The sequence below is a fragment of the Chanodichthys erythropterus genome, chromosome 7, assembly GCF_024489055.1.
Source record: "Chanodichthys erythropterus isolate Z2021 chromosome 7, ASM2448905v1, whole genome shotgun sequence".
NCBI lineage: Eukaryota > Metazoa > Chordata > Actinopteri > Cypriniformes > Xenocyprididae > Chanodichthys > Chanodichthys erythropterus.
In genome coordinates, this window is record NC_090227.1 from 9450434 (window position 1) to 9471359 (window position 20926).

Consider the following 20926-nt stretch of genomic DNA (forward strand, 5'->3'; position numbering starts at 1 on the left):
GCAAATAGTGTCCCTTGTTGGCAAATGCTATTTACACTAGCTCCACCCACCAATGTCTGGTTGAGCCACTCAAGTTTAACAAAAGGCGCATGGTATTCAACATCTTTAGTGGTACAGCAGTAGCGAGTAAGGCTCGTAGTTCTGGCTTTTACCGTGATCGACGAGCCCAATCACACGAAAATGCGTATCAATAATACGAGTGTGCAATGTCGTGGAATGTATACACCAAAATGAGTTTTGGAGTGCATATGGTATGCAGTTTTTCTCGTGCATATGATACGCACTTTATGGCGTATTATACACACAAACCCCAACACCCCCATCCTACCCAAGACTGTGTCATATACACGCCATAAAGTGCGTATCATATGCATTGATACGCATTCTCAGTGATCATGTTGGTTCGACACGGGTTCAAATCTGCCTTTAGCCGAGCATGCTCTTTTCCATTTTCCCATCACATATCACATCAGAAAGACATTTATTTTCAATAAAAATTTAAATAATGTTCTAAAAGTGGAAATAAACTTCCTAACAGTGTTTAATAATATTAAAAGTATTTATTGGGTAGGGTTAGGGGAAGGTGTAGTGCAAATAGCCACTGCCTTAAAATTCTGTCATCATTTACCTTCATGTCATGACTTTCTTCTGTGGAAGATAAAAAAAAAAAAAAAAATTATTTGAGAAATGCCTCACTGATTTCAATGGTAACCAAAATGGTTACCAACATTCTTCAAAAAAATCTTCTGTTGTGTTATGCAGAAGAAAGTCATAGAGAATTGGAAAAACATGGGTGACATGGGTTTTAAAAAATAACAGTCATCAGGGTTAAAATGGATTATTAATCACTCAAATCCATTTTAGGATGTCTTAAACGTTGGTCTCACGCACATCCACCATGTTTGTAATTCTTTTTATTTACGTTTGTAGTTCTGCATCAAATCCTCCTTCAGAGGGTTGTGGGCAATATTAGCCATTAGAGTGGAGAATCTACTGGAAATAGTGACCACGGGGACTTTTGGCATACTCTTTTCAATACACTTATTCTATATTTCACATACTATTTAGGATGGATGGATGGATGGATGTGCACAGTAAAGACAGGTATGGTTTGTTTTTCCGGCTGCCATTATGTTTCACTCACTATCATTGTACTTCACTCACTATGCCTTCTTCTCTGTATTTTGTTGTTTTTATTTGCATTTTCAATCTTCTCTGAGTAATTCTTAAAAGCAATGGCTCAAATGTGAATTGATCCACCACTAAGAATATTCAATAATTCAGGCTGCACTTGCACAGCTTGCATGGACTGCGCAGATGACACAATTCAACTAAATATGCACTGTCCATGAGGAATACTGGCAAATGGACAATTGAAGCATGCTTTAAATTTAACTTCCGGTTATGGCCAAAAAGTACAGATGCTTCAAAAATCCACTAGTAAAACCGCATCATCCCCACTTTGGCATTCTATTTTCATCTCGATTTATGATTCACTAGTTCTAATATTGCATACTGTTTATGAGGAATGTGAATTGGCAAGTCATGTTTTGGCTGAAGTCTAATACCATAATTACATACTATCTGATTTTTTTAAAGGTTCTTTTTGTTTGTATTATTCATCTTCAGTGCCTCTTGAGGTCCATTACAAACACAAACTTCTAACAACCCTTAACCGCAGAGAGGGGGACTGAACCTCTCAATGTGCCTGTGTTTGGAGAGGAGACACTTGTTTTTGTATTTCTGAGTGTGAGTGTTCGTCGGTAGGAGGGTCTTTGTCTCTCCGATTGTATTTAGCTAACACACAGCAGGTCTATCAGCATATGAACGGCGCAACAGCGGAGGTTACGCGTAACAAAAAGGAAGCGAGCCACAAAACCACTGAGCGCACACACTACATGCATCCACATGAATGCGTGCACATCTATGGCCACCAATGCAGGCACTCATACACTCAAAATATTTACCTTGGACATCAGCCCAACCCACCAGTGCTGTTTTTGAATGCATTCACTGAATCTTCTCATTCATGAGCTGTGCCTGATGCACACCCCTATTGTATGTGTGCTTTTAGAAGACCCATGTTTAAACACACTGAGCATGCTGCGTACTCTTTCATCATATATTTTTGCAGCATTTTCTCACTGAGCTGTCATAATGATCAGAAGCTGATGAGCATGAGCAGGTGGTAAAAACAAAGCTTTTCCAAACTCTGAATCAATTAAATTGCTAAATTGCTAAATTATTCAGTTTCAAAGTGATCGAAAAACCACAGGCTGGCGGCACCTGCTGGTCAAAATAGTGTAAATGCAATGTAAACCCAGCCCAAACATGCATCATGACACCTTTTGCAAACCAATTGAAAGAAGGTATATAAGTATATAAATAAATAAAGTTTTGTGCGTTATTAGGCAGGGCTTGGAACACAAGCTCAATTAGAAGCTTTAGATATCATTATAGATGTGGGGCCCGTCACGGTGGCCGAAGCACCTGGGGGTAAGACCGGACGAGGCGAGAGAAAGGAAACGGAAGGATAAGGAGGGACAGAGGGGAGAGAGGAAATAAAAAGGTAAAAAGAAATCTTGATCTGGTTTCCCAAACACACTGCTGCTTGGTCCTCAACCAGCTTGCCCTCACTCGCTGTGCCATGCAATGGTATTAAAATGAAACCTAAGGTTGGAATTAAAATGAAACCTAAATTATAAAATAACACAATTTTGGTTAAAACCATATTAGGCACTGGTTCATGAGTCCACCATGGGTCTCATTTATAAAATGTTGTGCAGAAACCGTCCTTGATCTTACGATAATTTCTCAGATATGCGTACATGTGAGTCATAGAATGAATGTACACACAGAAAACGAGAAAACGCCTCTCTTTCAGATTTGAAATCTATAAATCACGACTAATCTTGAACTTGCGCGCAGCTGAATGGTTTCAGTTCTCCGTGTTTTAAACGACACTTATTTAAAGGGTTAGTTCACCCAAAAATGAAAATAATGTCATTTATTACTCCACACACCTGTAAGACCTTTGTTAAGAACGCAAATTAAGATATTTTTTGTTGAAATCCGATGGCTCAGTGAGGCCTGCATAGCCAGCAATGACATTTCCTCTCTCAAGATCCATTAATGTACTAAAAACATATTTAAATCAGTTCATGTGAGTACAGTGGCTCAATATTAATATTATAAAGCGACGAGAATATTTTTGGTGATGACCGATTTAAAATATCAGCGTGTCGAATCAGCGGTTCAGAGCGCCAAAGTCACGTGATTTCAGCAGTTTGGTGGTTTGACACGTGATCCGAATTATGATTCAATACGCTGATTCATAATGCTCCGAAGCTTCATGAAGCAGTGTTTTGAAATCGGCCATCACTAAATAAGTCGTCATTTAGTTTTTTTTGCCGCACCAAAAATATTCTCGCCACTTTATAATATTAATATTGAACCACTGTACTCACATGAACTGATTTAAATATGTTTTTAGGACATTAATGGATCTTGAGAGAGGAAATGTCATCGCTGACTATGCAGGCCTCACTGAGCCATCGGATTTCAACAAAAATATCTTAATTTGCATTCTTAACAAAGGTCTTACGGGTGTGGAATGGTATGAGGGTGAGTAATAAATTTTTGGGTGAACTAACCCTTTAATGTCATTTAAGATCACCAGTCATCGTCCAAATCCTTGGTGAACTGCAAGAATAGCTTAGATTTCCAAAAACCTGCAGTAATCCAACCAGGAAAAGTGCGTACGTCTGCTCAGACCCTGATGTGACTCTAAGCAGTTTTCCACGTCAAAGACCGTTTTTATAAATATCAGCGTTGGCGTGGATTTAATCGTACACACACTCTAAGATTAAAACTGTGTGTATGAACGCTTTATAAATGAGGCCACAGATCAATGTCTCAGGTGGCCAGCCATAGACATTCTGGTATATGGCTTACCACAGCCTTGTTTATTGAAGTGGTGAATTTGCCAGTTTGATATGTGCTCCAAACCATTGATAAAAAAAAAACAAAAAAAAAAAAACATGTTAAATGTCTTGAAGCTTCATGTTTCAAATGCATTCACTATAGTAAACTCTTAAAGATGTCTAATTTTATTTGAGTTTACTCAACTCGATTAGGTTCTCCTTTCATTGTGGAACCACTGTACATTACTAAAGCAGGTTCATTCAAAGAGTTTTTAATCCGTGACACAGCATACTGACATCAAAGAAATAGTGGCGACAAAAGCCAACTGTGTTGTTGCCTTGCGTCAGCTGTGCCTGGTCCAAAAAGTTGCACTTGAAAAGACAACGAAAACCGCAGCCGATGGCCAACTAGCATGTACGTTCTGCATCTGCGTGAGAAAAAATGACTTTGCATACCAGCAGGTGGCAGTATTCAATATTCATCATTAAAAAAGGGAAACAGAAACTGCATATACAAAGCGTAAACAAAGCAGCTTTTGCTTTGAATATGAAATTTTGAATATGAATCATGTTGATACTTTCTTCATTCCAGATGCCATGTTGCTATGAAAATATTCCCATATTGAAATGCTCACGTAAGATGTAGGTGTCAAATTAGAAGAGCCATCTGTGTGTGCCCCCTTTGACTTTGTCATATGCTTGCTTTTTTTTTTTTTTTGTGTATTTGTTTGCTAAGCTGAACATCCAATTAGAGGGATTTCTCTCACCGATTGTCCTATGCGGATTTAACATTCTCAATCAGCCAAAAAGCTACCTACGGGGTCTAACTAGTGTCGACGGTTTGGAACACATCGCAAAACTGGGCTGACAGACGCTCAATGAAGGCCCGACTTATTGTCAGCTTGGTGTGTCAAGGGTTTTAGACATCGCAACCATCCACAAAACCTCACTATAACTCCACCATACTTCAGTAATTACCAATGGTTCATGACACTGTGTGTCCATTTGTTCTGTGAATAGAAAATAACCTGACCAGCAAAGTGTATGTGTATGTGTATGTGTGTGTGTGTGTGCTGTGCAGGGTAGCAGATCTCCTGCTGGAGCATTGACCTTCCTTTGCTGACTCTGTAGAGAGAATAACAGGTCAGGCAGTAGGTTTTGAAAGCCACGGCCATTGTTTGTTGGTGTGTTTGTACTAAGATTCTCATAACAAAAAGGCTTGTGACCTTTGTGTTGCCTTTCTGCTGTCCTTGGTAACCCCTGACCTTAGCATAGTTCTGCTTCTAGCCATTAGCCTGTATTCTGTCAGGTCTTGTAGGGGAAAGGCTGACTGCACTCTTTTTTTTTTTTTTTTGTGGTTATGAATATGGAATTCTTTCTTGCATTCATGAATTTTCATTGCAAGAAGCAAACCATTTCAGTATGCTTCTAAAAAAGTGCTTCTGACATACAAGAAAGAGTGAGTCAGGCCCTCACACTGTCTGCCTGTAAACTGTCTTTCACCTTGAGGCAACTGAAATATTTTCGCTGCATCTGTTGCTAGTTAGAATTTTACCTTTGTTATAAAACACATTCTCAGCATGTTCTTCTCTTGTTAATGATAATGAACCACTTTTATGGTTAAATAGGTTTTATTAACATCATGTGCCATGCTGTCTGTTATCACAGACAATCTTTTTGAATAATAATATAATCATCATCATCATATCATTATTATTATTATTATTAGAGAGATTTAAAAGACATTTTTATTAAAACTGAAAAAAAAATCATTATAAATTACAATTTAAATTACTATTTTAATATGAAAAACTGCAATTAGCCTTGTTTCCCAAATTAGTTCAGCCCAAAGTAGTATTTTTAGTAGCAGAAGTAGCAACTGCCTGTTTTTAATGAAATAATGCCAATACAGTTTCATGGCCAGTAAAAAATATTTATGGCCTGTAAATATTCTCAAGTCACCAGCCATTGACGTGTGTCAAAAAAGTTTGATTTAAACCCTATTTGCATGTGTTAGCATGAATAGTTTACTATTACTATTAGTTTACTATTTACTATTACTATTAGAAATCTGTATAGTACAGAAGAGGATTAGGGCCAAGCAATAATAAAAAAATAAAACCATCTAGAGATTAAAGTTGTTAAATTTCGTGAAAAAACTTGTTAAATTTCGAGAAAAAAGTCAAGATGAAATGTTGAGAATAAAGTCATTAAATTACGAGAAAAAAGTCGAGATAAAATGTAGAGAATAGTCATTAAATTATGAGAAAAAGCTGTTAAATTACAAGAACAAATTTGTTAAATTACGAATTTGTTCTCATAATTTAACAACTTTTTTTCTTGTAATCTGATGACTTTATTCTCATAATTTAATGAGTTTATTCTCAACATTTTATCTCGACTTTTTTCTCGAAATTTAACGAGTTTTTTTCTCGTAATTTAACGAGTTTATTCTCAACATTTTATCTAGACTTTTTTTTTTTTTAATTTAACGAGTTTTTTCTCGTAATTTAATGAGTTTATTCTCAACATTTTATTTTTACTTTTTTCTCGAAATTTAACAACTTTAATCTCAAGATGGTTTTATTTTTTATTATTGCTTGGCCCTAATCCTCTTCCGTAGTATAGCTTACTAAACACATACATTTATCTACTACAAAAATAGTTCCACCTCGGATGATTTAGCAACTCAATAATATTCTCTGGCAATCAACAGCATGATACAGATGCTGTCCATAGAGATAAAGTGGTATTGAACGAAGAATATTGCTTTAGCTTATCAGGTGTGCAGTATTTTAGCTGTTTTTCTGTTTTCATGTAAAATATTTATTACAACAGTCTTGGGTTTAGAAGGTTCTGGCTCTGTGAATATGTGTGTGTGTGATGCTCGTGACAACAGGATTTCATCTCTACAAGGCTGAAGGCAGGGCAGCTCATATTAGTCTTTTATGTGCTGAGACAATAGTGGCTTTTGTGTAGAGAGAGAATGGCTTGTATTGTACTGCTGTATAAGGTGTATTGTATGTGTACGTATGTGTGTATTTGTGTTTGTGGGTGTGTATATCTTTTGTGGCTTCGGAAATGGATACATTGGCCTGAATTGCCTTTCAGACACACAAAAAACGGCATGTACTGCAACACAAAGACTTGCGTCCTGCTGTTTGAGGGATTTAACTTATGACTTGATGGCTGACGGACCCTCCCTCGCTGAAACCATGGCGACAACAATCGGACACACCGCAGAGTCGAAGACAGCAAGAAACAACACAAACTCAAAGCAATAGACATTTCTCTCTCTATGTCTTTGTCTTTCTCTCTTTTTCTCCCTGTCTGTCCCCAATGTGTTTCCAGTCTGCTGAGCTGAAGGTTACTGAGCTCCTCTGTGATCAAAGCGTTTACTATTCAAACCACTGACCCTCTAGCCCAAGCTAAACAGAGCACCCGAGCACTGAGGGCCCCTTTACATCTCCTGTTCACTCTCAGCCTCTATTTTCATGTCCATTTCATACTCGCTTGTGATATATTCACACGTCTTACAGTTTAAAGGAGAATTGAGGAAGGAGGAGTTGCCTCTGCTGTCACTATACAACATCTTCAGTGCCCTATGTTGACAGTGAACATGAAATGGCCTTCACAACTCATTTTAGTTCTGTAATGTGACATATTTCAAAATAAAACATCAAAATTTTGTCCATTGGGAATTGAATGGATCGTGAAAAGCAGATATTTGACTTGTTAGCATCATCAATGGTGGCAAAATAAAAATTTCGATTGTCCACTTTAGACTTTGCACTAACTATAAGTAACTTTGCAACTACATGTCAACTAACTCTCATTAGAGTAGAAGTAGATTATTAGTTGGGTATTAGGGTATTGGTTAGTGGATTAGGAAAATAGGTTGAATTTCCAATTCAGGCTGAATTTAAAGGTTTAGTTCACCCAAAAATGAAAATTATGTCATTTATTACTCACCCTCATGTCATTCTACACCCAGATGACCTTCTTTCATCTTTGGAACATAAATTTAGATATTTTTGATGAAATCCCATGGCTCAGTGAGGCCTCTATTGCAAGTTAATTTACACTGTCAAAGCCCAGAAAGGTACTCAAAACATATTCAAAACAGTTCATGTGATTTAAGTGGTTCTACCTTAGTAAAGCGACGAGAATACTTTTTGTGCGGCAAAAAAAATAAAATAATAAAAAAATAACGACTTTTCAACAATATCTAGCGATGGCCGATTTCAGAACACTGCTTCGAATCTTTTGTTTCGAATCAGTGGTTCGGATCGCTTGTCAAACTGCCAAACTGCTGAAATCATGTGACTTTAGCACGCCAAATCACTGATTCGAAACAAAAGATTCAAAGCAGTGTTTTGAAATTGGCCATCACTAAATATTGTTGAAAAGTCATTATTTAGTTTTTTTGGTGCACAAAAAGTATTCTCGTCACTTTATAATATTAAGGTAGAACCATTGTAGTCACATGAACTGTTTTAAATATGCATTTAGTACCTTTCTGTTGACTGAAAGTGTAAATTAACTCGCTGGCAATAGAGGCCTCATAAAGCCATTGGATTTTCACATGCAGTGTGTAATGTAGCTGTATGTGAATGTAAACAGTCTGCAAAGCTGTAAAGCTGAAAGTGCATCATAAATAAAGTTATTGTCTCTCAAAAGAAAGAGTTGACTCCGAACCGCTTTTATGTTTGTAATTCGAATCCCATTTCTGCTAAGTTCACACGTCACAAATTATAATGCTCATAATAGCATAATGCCACCTATGTTCGTGGACATCCCGCAAACACTTGAAGCCCTCTCAAACGCTGTAGCTCGTTGGTGTGGATAAGTCGACAAGACCCTGTACTCTGCGCTGTAAAAGGAAATTTGGTTTATTATCACTTCCAAAAGATGAGGAGTTCCGACTTGTGCTCGGATTGATATGGTAAAATTGACGCCATCGTTACTGTCTTTACAGTGTGTATAATTGCTGAGCTTTAGGAAGCCTCTGGAGTTGTAAACAGTAGACCATTCACAACAGACTGGGCCATCTGGCCAATCAGAGATGAAAGATTCTTAAAACACACAGTGTTTATAGTAATGAAGACAATACATAGTCGTACATAGTCAGAATGTGTGTAATAGAAAGTAAATGAGACCATTTAGACTGCATATTGATTTTAACTACAAAAATCAATCTGCAATCAGTCATAAATCAATAATTAGCATTAGCATATTTAGATTGCAGTTGTTCATTCAATTGATAATGGTTTATCAGTAATCCCAGGCATGTCCAGGTTTACTTTATCTAATCCTTGTGCAACTGAATATTCATTATTTCTTTATAAATATTTGCTTTGCTCCTGGCTAAGAAGAAAAGCAAGTGTTGATTATCATTATCTATACACAACATCTTTATGCATTTGCATGTGCTGAATAACTTATCTAACCTACTGACTGTCATTTTCATGACCCAAAATGTAGCATTTATTCTTATATTTATGTGTGTGTCTCTTACATTTAGAAGTGTAGATGATATGCAGATGTAGTGTTGCTGGTCTTCAAACAGAATGTTAAATGTTGTTTAATCATGCAGAAATGAAGCAGAGTGTGAAATAGTTAACATTGTTCTCTCCTGTTTATCTTTTTATAAACAGATTGTCATAGTGTATTAGACTAACACCGTTTTCCCAATGTAGATTGTAGATGTTTTGTTTTGTAATTAACTTGTAATTCTGTAAATTCTCTTCTGTTCACCACTATGGACGAACATACAAACCATGGCTGGACTGCAGAGACTTGTTAGGCAGCTATACATCCTGCAGAGACCCTAAGAAAGAGGGACCGCCAGCAGGCTTTTAATAAACCTTACCAGACCCCCCGCCCTAAGACACACATAACACAGTCTGAAGCACCCCTTCTTCTCAGAAATGGAGAATAAACCCTTTATCGCAGTCAGGGGAGATAGAGAAAAGAAAAGCTTAGACAGATAGGTCACATTTTTTAATAACCTTTTAGCTTTTTGCAGTTCACTTCCTGTCCTGCAGTGTGACAAATGAATTTTTAAAGTACAAATATTCCAATTATCCAATTGCATTTTAATTATTTTGAGATAATGAAAGGATTAGAATATGATGAAGATGGGAAAATTATACTTTTTCAAGTGAGTTTAAAGGTGCCCTAGAATTAAAAAATTGAATTTATCTTGGCATAGTTAAACAACAAGAGTTCAGTACATGGAAATGACATACAGTGAGTCTCAAACTCCATTGTTTCCTCCTTTTTATATAAATCTCATTTGTTTAAAAGACTTCCGAAGAACAGGCAAATCTCAACATAACACCGACTGTTACGTAACAGTCGGGTGTACGCCCCCAATATTTGCATATGCCAGCCCATGTTCAAGGCATTACACAAGGGCAGGACATCTGGATGTGCACAGCTGAATCATCAGACTAGGTAAGCAAGCAAGGACAATAGGGAAAAATGTCAGATGGAGCGATAATAACTGACATTATCCATGATATCATTATATTTTTAGTGATATTTGTAAATTGCCTTTCTAAATGTTTCGTTAGCATGTTGCTAATGTACTGTTAAATGTGGTTAAAGTTACCATCGTTTATTACTATATTCACAGAGACAAGACTGTCGTTGTTTTCATTTTTTAAACACTTGCAGTCTGTATAATGCATAAACACAACTTCATTCTTTATAAATCTCTCCAACAGTGTGTATTGTTAGCTTTAGCCACGGAGCATACTATTAAACTAATTCAGAATCAAATGTAAACATCCAAATAAATACCATACTTACGCGATTAGACATGCTGCATGAAGAACACTTTGTAAAGATCCATTTTGATGGTTATATTAGCTGTGTAAACTTTGTTTATGTTGGTTAAGGCAAGTGCGAACTCCGGGGGAGGGGAGCACGAGATTTAAAGGGGCCGCGCAGCCTGAATCGGCGCTTATTTAACGATGCCCAAAAATAGGCAATTAAAAAAATTAATTAAAAAAATATATATGGGGTATTTTGAGCTGAAACTTCACAGACAGATTCAGGGGACACCTTAGACTTATATCACATCTTTAAAAAAGACGTTCTACGGCACCTTTAAAAGAATACACCACCTAAAAATGAAAATCTTTGAGTCCTAATGTCCAGCTAACATGGAAATGGTCTCATAACTTGGGCTAACATTTTGGTTCTCTTAACTTCCAATAACATTAACAGAATGTTTGTTCAAATTTATCTGGTCTATAAAAATGTTCTTAAAACATTATCACAAAACATTACACATTTTCATGGAGCCTTTTTAAAAAATGTTTTAGATGGCTGTTTATCATTTTTAAAATAGTACTACTTGTTGCAGAATATTTAGAGAACATTCAAAAGTAACTTTCCCATAATGTTCGCATAACCCAAAAAATCAAATCAAATTTAAACATTTTAAAAATTGATGTTTTGAATGTTCAGAGAACATTCAGAAATAATGATTTAATGAGAACGTTAGCAAAACGTTTTTTACTACATATTTTTGCTAACTGGGTGGATAGAAGTCAAAGTTGATGCTTGAAAAACCACGGAAAATGAACTTGATCCCATCTGATGAATCAATGTCTTCTGAAACTAAACAATAGGTGTGTATGAGAAAAATAGTAATATTTCAATGTTTTTAAACTATAAACCATCATTTCCTGCCAACTTTCAGTTGAACATCAGTTGTGGAGCATTATATTTACTCAGAGATGGATTCTTTTTTAAAAAAAATCTCTGTTTGTTTTCCACAGAAGAAAGAAAGTCATACACATTGGGTATGGAATTTTCATTTTTGGATGGAGTGTCCTTTTAAATTAAAGCTCTGCTGTCACTGCTTAAAGTCGGCATGAAACGGAAGTTGCGATAGTCTTATCTTCATAGTTGTGATATATGAGTGAAACTGCTTCTCGAACAAAAAAACAAAAAAAAGATTATGATGCCACATTTATGGCAAATAATGATGTGCACAAATAAATAATTTATAATAAATACTGCAATATTCCTTTAAAAAATTATTGATTTCCATTTTGATTTCATTGTGACTTTAATGTCATGTCAACAGTCTAAATATATGATTGTTATTGTATACAGTGTAGGGTGTAATTAAGTTTACTGGTCTGTAGATGTAATCATACACGCAAACCCTTTGTTCAATCTGGTTTGGTGCTACCTACAGTGAATGTGTTTTTATTGCTGTGTTTGTGTGTTGGGATGGGAGTAGCATGTTATGACAGGGATCAGGTGCTCTTGTGTTGTCTGGCTCCTTTTTTTGTGGTTGGGTTTTTCCGTGACCCTCCTCCCGACAGCACACACATGCATTAACACACACTCTGCCCTAGGGACAGGCCCAGGTGAGTGTGTGTCACAATGACGTATGTCTATAGAGCTCCTTTTGAGTCTGTGTAAGAAGTGAAGAGTAAGCATTTTTACCTCAACACACACAAATCATCACCACAGCTCCCGTGATAGTTTAAGAAAGTGTAAACCTGTTTGCTTTTAACAGACACTTCATTTGAATTATGTATTATTGGTTTAAAGCGAGGGTGTCAATTCATCTCAACACCTGCTCTTTTGGAGTTAATAAAGTCCCTTCCCTCTTGCAGCGGCATCTCTTTTCTGATGACGTGTTTTTGGCGTGAGGCCGGGACAACCTGTCACTCAGAGATCACAGCATAGGAAATCCACAATGATCCAACAATCCAATCAATTCCCACTGGACAAAATCAAGTCCAGCCCTAGATTTTTTCTTGTTCGAGTAGCTGTTTCACTAAGATATACGTCTCTTTCCCAGAGCTGCCCGTTTCTACCTCTAGTGATTGTGCAGATTTATTTTTGGTAAATATATATATATATATATTTTTTTTTTCTACTCATGCAGACATGCTTGAACTTTGTCTATCCTACTCTGAGATCCACAAAGTTAGGAAAATAATGGCACAAGCCAGTTGTATTATGACAACTTGGGGATCTATGCAAAAAAAAAAAAAAAAAGAGAGAGAGAGATAAGAAACACCTATGTACGACCTGTGATCTCACTTTTTTAAACAGGTTTTGCTGATATTCGCGATACAGGATGGAAGTGGCACAAATCTAAAGATGCGGACTCTCAGGCTCAGGCTTAAAACTTGTGAACTTACTTCAGACGCCATAATGAATATGGGTAACAGGATATAATGTCACACTCTAGGACTTATATTTTCATAAATAATCAATTGTAAATAACAGTGGTTGCATACAAATGGTGTTTGTATGCAATATGCATATGAATGAAAAAGTGAATAGAACACAAAGTCATGTAAGGCTATACCTTGATCCTTATTGATGCTTACAAATGCCAACGCTGATCTCGCAGATCTGCACAGTGCGAATGCAAAAATTACTGATATTTCAAAATATCCAAAAAATGTGGTCCTGCATCAGCGTCACCTTCAGTCAGTAGCCTTGTGACATCAGTGTGAACTGCTGAGTTACTGTTTGTGCATCACACATCACTGTGTTATCATCATTCCGTGCCAGCAATGTGTTCCCAAATGTTAAAGAAATAATGTTTAATGAATTCTGTCATTATTTACTCACACTCATGTCAGACATTAACTACTTTTGCTTTTCTTGGAGCTTTCCAACCCTGATCCCCATGGCCTGTACAGTTTTTTAAACGTTCTAAATTAGTTTTCCACAGAAGCAAGTTTGGAACAATGATGGGCAGCTATTCCTTTAAGAAATTATAGATTAAAGGTGACCTCTTGTCCTTTTTAAAGTCTTGATTTTGTTTTTGGTGTCTACTAGAATCGGTTTTCATGTTTTCATGCTATTGATGCTCAATAAATCTAATTATTTTTAACATATTTTATATTGTTGCAGCACCTCTCTTCCCAGTCTGTCAGTAACATTGTGACAGAAAAGTACAATGTGTTCTGATTGGTCAGCTGGACCAGTGTGCGGTGATTGGTCAACAGCTTCAAGTGTATTTAGAAACAGGAATTTCAACACACTAACGCAACTCAACCAGGCCGTGCCCATTTTTGCGTATGCCTTGGGTGGGAATTATTTAAATGAGGGATATTGTGACTTCTACTAAGTTCCCGGAAGAATACTCAAGACTACAATGGAGGCATTTCAGGGAGTTCAGAAACTTCAGTGATTACTGATATAGAGAATAACTTTCTTTGGAGTCGACTTCATGCTTTGTAACTTTGAAGACCTTTTTATGCTCAAACAGCAACATTGCACACTAAAAAAAGCTGAAAATGTAAAAAAAGGTAAGTAAGTAAGTAAGTAGAAGTTTTGGTCAGTGAAAAGTGTTGCAAGTATGACAGTTTTATAATTGTTGATGAATTCTCAAAAAATGTGCAGTGTTTTGATTTTCTAAATATTCACATACATGTCCTTTAACTGAATGTTAATGTCTTTAATCATACCATGCTTTAAACACTTTAAAACACCTTAGAACTCAAGTATAATTCAGAAGAGTCAGTCATCTCCCGAAAATTACTAAACTATCCTTGTGATGAATATGCTGGTTATTCTTTGAGTGCTTTTAGTGAATGTTAGGTGCATTTTAAAATGCTTCTCATTGGAAAAGAAGACCATGAAGTGTGCTTTAGACACCTTTCCCAGAGAGCAGCACAAATGATAATGATACCTTTTCACATGAAAGAAAGAGAGGAAAGAATTTGTGCGGCACAGGGTAATTGCTACTTTCTAATCACTGAGAAAAGACTTTGGACATTTGTCAAGACTACAACTACTTTGAGAGTTGGGGGACGTTATGTTGTATTTATTCCAGTAGAAGAGCAAATCTAATGAAGAAATACTTAGAAAGAAAGAAAGATTCTCACTATCGTCATGTGAACACTTCTCATTACTGTAATACAATTATATAAATCATCCTGTCTGCACACAATCATCAATTAAAAAATAAATCAAAAATTAAAATTAGTGCAATAAATGACACCTAGCATGTATAAAGCTTAATTTAAATGATTAAATAAATAATAAATATATAATTTTTTTGGATTACTGTCAAGATAACACTTTTTTCTGAATTGCAATAATGAGGATTTTCAGGGAAAATGTGCTTAATTACCATAAAAATAATGTCATAATGGAAATGTTCATGTCTTAAAATTAGGCTTAATTTTCTTCATTTTGGTGTAAAATGTGATTTGTAAATTTGATTCAGAACTGTAACTGAACGTCATGAAAACTGACACTGGTTCCAGTTTTTTGGTTGTTGTTTTTTCCTAAATGACACAGTTTTGAAAATGAATTATTTTCCATTCCCAACTTCCTTGAAAACATTGGAAACGTCCCTTAGACCCACCCGCCATAAAGCTCAGTAATGATGAGTCAATTATTTCTGGTTTACAGAAATGGTTTTTTGGAATCTCATATCTTAGAGATCCCAGCTCCCCTGTATAACATTATGAAGATGTTCAATCATATAGAAGCATCTGAGAGCAACAAACACTCAGGAATGTGTGATTTCAAAGGATGTTGAACACCTCGCTCCATAGAGAGAGACCGTAACAGTGAAAGAGCCAGTGGGGATGAAGGCTGCATATAAATGTGGCTTTCTAGAGCTGGGCCTCTCTGGGAATTTGCCACAGCTCTGTGTGAGGAAATATAGTGACCACAGTATCTGTGTGTGTGTGTTAGAGGCAGAAAGATTTTTTTAAAGGTGTGATTCTTCTAGAATGCTTGTGAAAAGCAAATGAAGAGCCACTTGTGCTAACAAAGACAGGAGAGCATTGCCTCACAAACAGCCATCAGATGTCTGTCTCACATCAGATGTCTCAAATTAGGCCCATTTAAACACCCCCAGGCCTGCATTTGGCTGACTGTGTTAAACAGGACATTGATTGGTTGAGGTTTCATTCAGAGGTCATATCAGTGAAATTGCATGTCCAAACACTCCTCCCTGGATAAACTCCAGAATCACAGAGGGTGACTGCATTTATCTCGGAGGAATGTGGGATTACCCATAGCGTGTATCTACCTGTGCTAAGATCAAGAAACCTTATTTAAATCCAGGTCGAAGGCATTGTGTTTTATTAATGGTTCTAGAACGTCTGCTTTTGCCAATGCATAACTGTACAACTAAACTGCTAAGACAGTGTTCACTTCATCACTAATCAGTAATTCTTCACTAAAGAAATGATATTTAGCTCAACTGTGAAAATGCAGATGTGATGATAGTAAAAAACTGGGTGCTGTGAAATAAAGACAATACATTGTATTTCTATTGTGTTTTAGCTACTTACTGGTTAAACACAAGTACGGTAGCTACAACAGGGCAAAAGGCACGTTTGATTTTATTCTTTTCTAAACCACTAGATCAGCGTTTGTACGGAAATTTGGCACCCCTACTGTTGGGGCTAAAATATGTTAATAAATAGCTGAGTGAATTTTATATTCCAATAAAATGTATTATTTGGTTGTCCTTAGAAATAATCACCATAAACTGTCACCCCACTTTTTCAGCATAGACGTAAAAATGCACTATAAACTTTACTGAGTGTCTTCTTTTTAGTCTAACCAAGGTGTGTTCCAAATTTGAAGTTGATATCACAAAAGGGTCCTGTTTGTTTAGGCGCTATATCAAAAATGAATACATTTTTAACCAAACATGGAATTTTTAGTCCCAGGCCTTTCCAACAATATGTGTTTTGTCAAGATTAGAACAAGATTTGATTATAAAATAGTGCAGTAAATTTTGTAAACTGTGAAATATGACTATCACCTACACGGGGTCCGCTAAAAATACCATTTCCATGTAACACAATATCTTTTTTCACAATTTCAAGTGTTTAAGCTTTTAAATTATACCTGTTTTAAATATTTTTTTTCATGTATTTTTAAAATGAACATTTTTTGAATAAAAATGTATTGTTCTATTTATGAAAATAAACATTAAATAGTTCAAACTTTGCTGAAGAAATTATTTCGAACAATTATTGACAGATATTGTGCATAACATTTTACTTTAGCAAAAGTATTTGTATCAGTACTGGGTTCCCTCAGTACCTCATGCATTTTTGTTTCTGCAATCATACACTGTGGGAGCAGTAAAAAGAACATTTTCCTTAAGGTGTTCCTTTAGCTTTGTTGTTCCCTATAAATTTACAGTACAGTCTGTGTAGTCCGATTCAGGAACTAATGACTCCAATGAATCAAAAAGACTCACAAATCAGTTCTTAACCAAGAAAGTCTAAATAATATATAATAAAAACTACATGTTAGCACATCAGTCTTAATGAGAGTTGCATGGCTGGCCCATGCATCCGTGAAACTATGATTTGAAATCTGCCATCTTTGCTTTTGCATGCTCAGTTCTGTATCCAGATTGTTTTGAGCCAATAACCTGAGCCACAAATGCCATGCAACTATGTCACCCTTAACTAGACACTATCTGTGATGTCAAAGACAGCAGACAGGAAAAAGTCCATTTTTTGGATATTTCCTGCTGAAAAATCCAGGATTTTTGGTCACCAGCATAAGGTATGTTTTGCAGGCTGGGACCAGCATGGGAGGCTGGTTGCTGGTTTGCTGGTCACCAGCATAGGAAGCGAGAGTGGTGGTGGAGCTAAAACAAAAACAAAACCAGCAAAACATTGACTCTTTTTTTCAAACAGTAGTGGCTTCCAAGCATTTTATTTCAGATTTATAGTTCTTAGAGAGATTACTAATAACTCTGCAAGAGGAAAGGAATGGGTTTGATGTGACACCATCCATTATTAATAGATCACATTTTAAGCTTTGAGATCTAGGATGTTCTGGTACTAAGCATCTATTGTTCCCTCCTCACATCGAGCTTGTTTGTGTGTGTTCAAAGTCTTAAATTTGGGGTGAAAATAATGATGAATGTCTAACTCAAGGTGCTTTTGTGTTCATGTTAAACAGTGAAAAATGGCTTTTATGTGTATAAGTGTGTACATCTGGAGTGTTTGGTCAGACTCCATTAACCAATGCTTGGTTTGCAGGTACATTGACAATGCTATGAATCAAAGCACATAAGCCTGGGGACTGTGTGTGTGTGTAAGAGAAATAGCAGTGCTTGTTGAAATATTCCCCTGCTGGCTGGTGTAATTACAGTTCATGCAAACCCCCTTTACAGAGAATAGCTGTGATTTCTCACCATTTAACCTATTATTTTATTTCCATTCAGTTGCACACCTCTAAAATCCTAAAACACTTCCAAAATCCAGTACTTAGGGAAGTATTTAGATAGTCAGCTGGTAATCCAAAAACTAGTTGTTTGATATGTTTGACTAGCCTCTTTATGCTATTATGTTTAACAGCATTGTTTCAAAGTAAAGATGCAGATTCTTTGAGAGAGTTTTTTAACATGCCTAGGACATGTATAATCTCAAGCTTAGACCACATTATTCACAGACCATTTACAATCAAACTGCTAAAACTGCGGTTTGTACCCAGAATAAGCTGTAGTATGGCTATATGAGACACCTAAAACCCTTTACAAAAAGTTGTCTCTAAATTAATTCTCATTAAAGCACTGTCACTAAAGCCATCAAATAACCGCTTCTGTAATTTTCTTATTATGCATAATACTTTTTTTGTTATAGTTGTGTGATAGTTTCAGAAAGTTTTGTGTAATAAGATGTAGTTCTAACAAAAAGACTCAGAAGGCAGGTGAACGTTTACATAGATATAGATATTCATCGATATTCCATAAAGTGTAAACATATAGTAGTGAGCTACAATGATTAATCTTTAGTTGTAAAGTAAAGTTCTTTGGCGTAGGCCCAGTACTTAGTCTAAATCCTGATGAGGCAGATTTGGCTAATCCTGCCTGAAGATGAAGGCAGGGGTGGTGACTACCCCCAATGGTACGTGAAACAGAGAATTCAGTGCTTGCATACTTATATTATAAGTGTCAAGCAGTGATTGGCCAGACCTATTATTATGAATGAATGACATGACATTAAAGTCTTCCTTGTGGAACTAATGCTGGCGCTATAATTTCCCTTTCGATACGGTTCACTCAGTTAGCTAATGCTATGGGGAAAACTCCTGTTTTCTCAGAAAATCTTGGAAAATCTCTGTTTTTCATCATCTCAGACTGATGATGCCCAGCAAGCAAGCTGATTCAGCTATCTTCCTTGCGGCCATCCGCTGATATCTAAAGGAGCAAATTTAAGAGCAAATTTCACTGCATCCCTCCACTCACCAGTGGGTTTGTCTCCTGCATGGCCGCGCCCACGCTGAGGCTGCACTAACTGTGACTAGCTTCTCACACTGTGAGAATGAGAATTGTGCTGACAGCTCTGCGGCTGAGAATAGCACTGACAACTCGGCAACTCGGCAGCCGATGTTCAGTCTCTGCTAGAGAAAGGTGCCATGGAGATAGTTCCCATGGAATACAGCAAGTCAGGCTTTTCCACCCGCTACTTCCTCATTCCCAAGAAAGATGGTAGCCTCAGGCCCATTCTCAATCTGAGACATCTGAATGGTGTCCTCATAGGACGAACGTTCAGAATGTTAACTATGAAACAAATCCTCACACAGATTCGCCCCGGGGATTGGCTTATATCAGTGGATCTGAAATACGCTTACCTTCATATCCAGGAAGCCACCCACCACAGACTGTTCTTGAGATTCACGATTGAGGGGGTGTCATACCAATATACAGTCCTTCCATTCGGACTCTCTCTAGCTCCTCAAGTGTGTTGATGCGGCTCTCTCCCCTCTGATGCAGATGGGAATCTGCATACTCAACTACCTCAATGATTGGCTGCTTTTAGCCCAGTAAAGACAGGTGCTATGCGCTCACAGATCCCTGCTCCTCAGGCATCTGGGTGACTTAGGATTCAGAGTCAACTTTGACAAGAGTTTGCTGCTCCCCAGCCAATGGATTTTGTTCCTGGGGGTGGTATTCGATTCAGCTCAAATGCAGGCTTCGCTCTCTCAAGAGCGCACGCTAAAAATTAGGAACATGGTAGCCTTGTTCGACTTGGGGTCTCTTCTCCCACTCAAGAGGTTTCAAAAGCTGCTGGGCCTGATGGCGGCAGCTTCCTCAGTAGTTCTGCTAAGCCTGCTCCACATGCGACCACTTCAGCTTCAGCCGAAAGACCGTGTTCCTTCCCATACATGGCACATGGGCCAGCACCTCCTCAGAGTGACCCACGGCTGTGTCAATCTCCCCGTTTCTATCAGAACGGGACAATGTTGGACTCTGTTTACAGAAGGAAAGTAGTCTTGACAAATGCCTCAAAGTCAGTTTGGGGTGCCCTGTGCGATGGCAGAATAGCCTTCAGCTCATGGGCGACTCCCTTGATGAATTGGCACATCATCCATCTAGAAATTATAGTAGTAATCTTGGCCTTCAAGGAGTTCTGGACAGAACTCACAGGTCATCATGTCCTGGTCCACTCAGACAACAGGAGGACGGTGGTTGCCTTCATAAACCACCAAGGAGGTGTCAGGTCTCGCCCTCTTCACAGACCGGTGAGCCGCCTTCTCCTATGGGCACAGAAGAACCTCCGCTCACTGAGGGCAGTTCACATGCTAGGCTCTTTGAATAAAGGAGCAGACATGCTGTCCTGAGGTGGCCACTGATGGGGGGGAATGGAGACTCCACCCCCAGATGCAATATGGCATACCTTTGGCCGTGCAGATGTGGATCTCTCCACAACGGGAGATCGTGTCAATTCTCACGTTCCTGCAGGAACTGCTGATGGGCGAGCCCCCTCCATAGTCAAAGTGTATGTGGCAGCTATCATGGCAAATCGTACTGTGATGGCTTGCCAATCAATTGGGAAACACGACCTGGTCATTAAGTTTCTCAGAGGGGCTAGAAGGTTGAATCCTCCGCACTCTTGCTCAGTTCCATCATGGGAACTCTCCACCATGCTCAGTGCTCTTCAAGGCCTTCCCTTTGGGCCACTCAAGTCATCTGACCTTTGCTCCCTCTCATTCAAGACTGCCCTTCTGTTGGATTT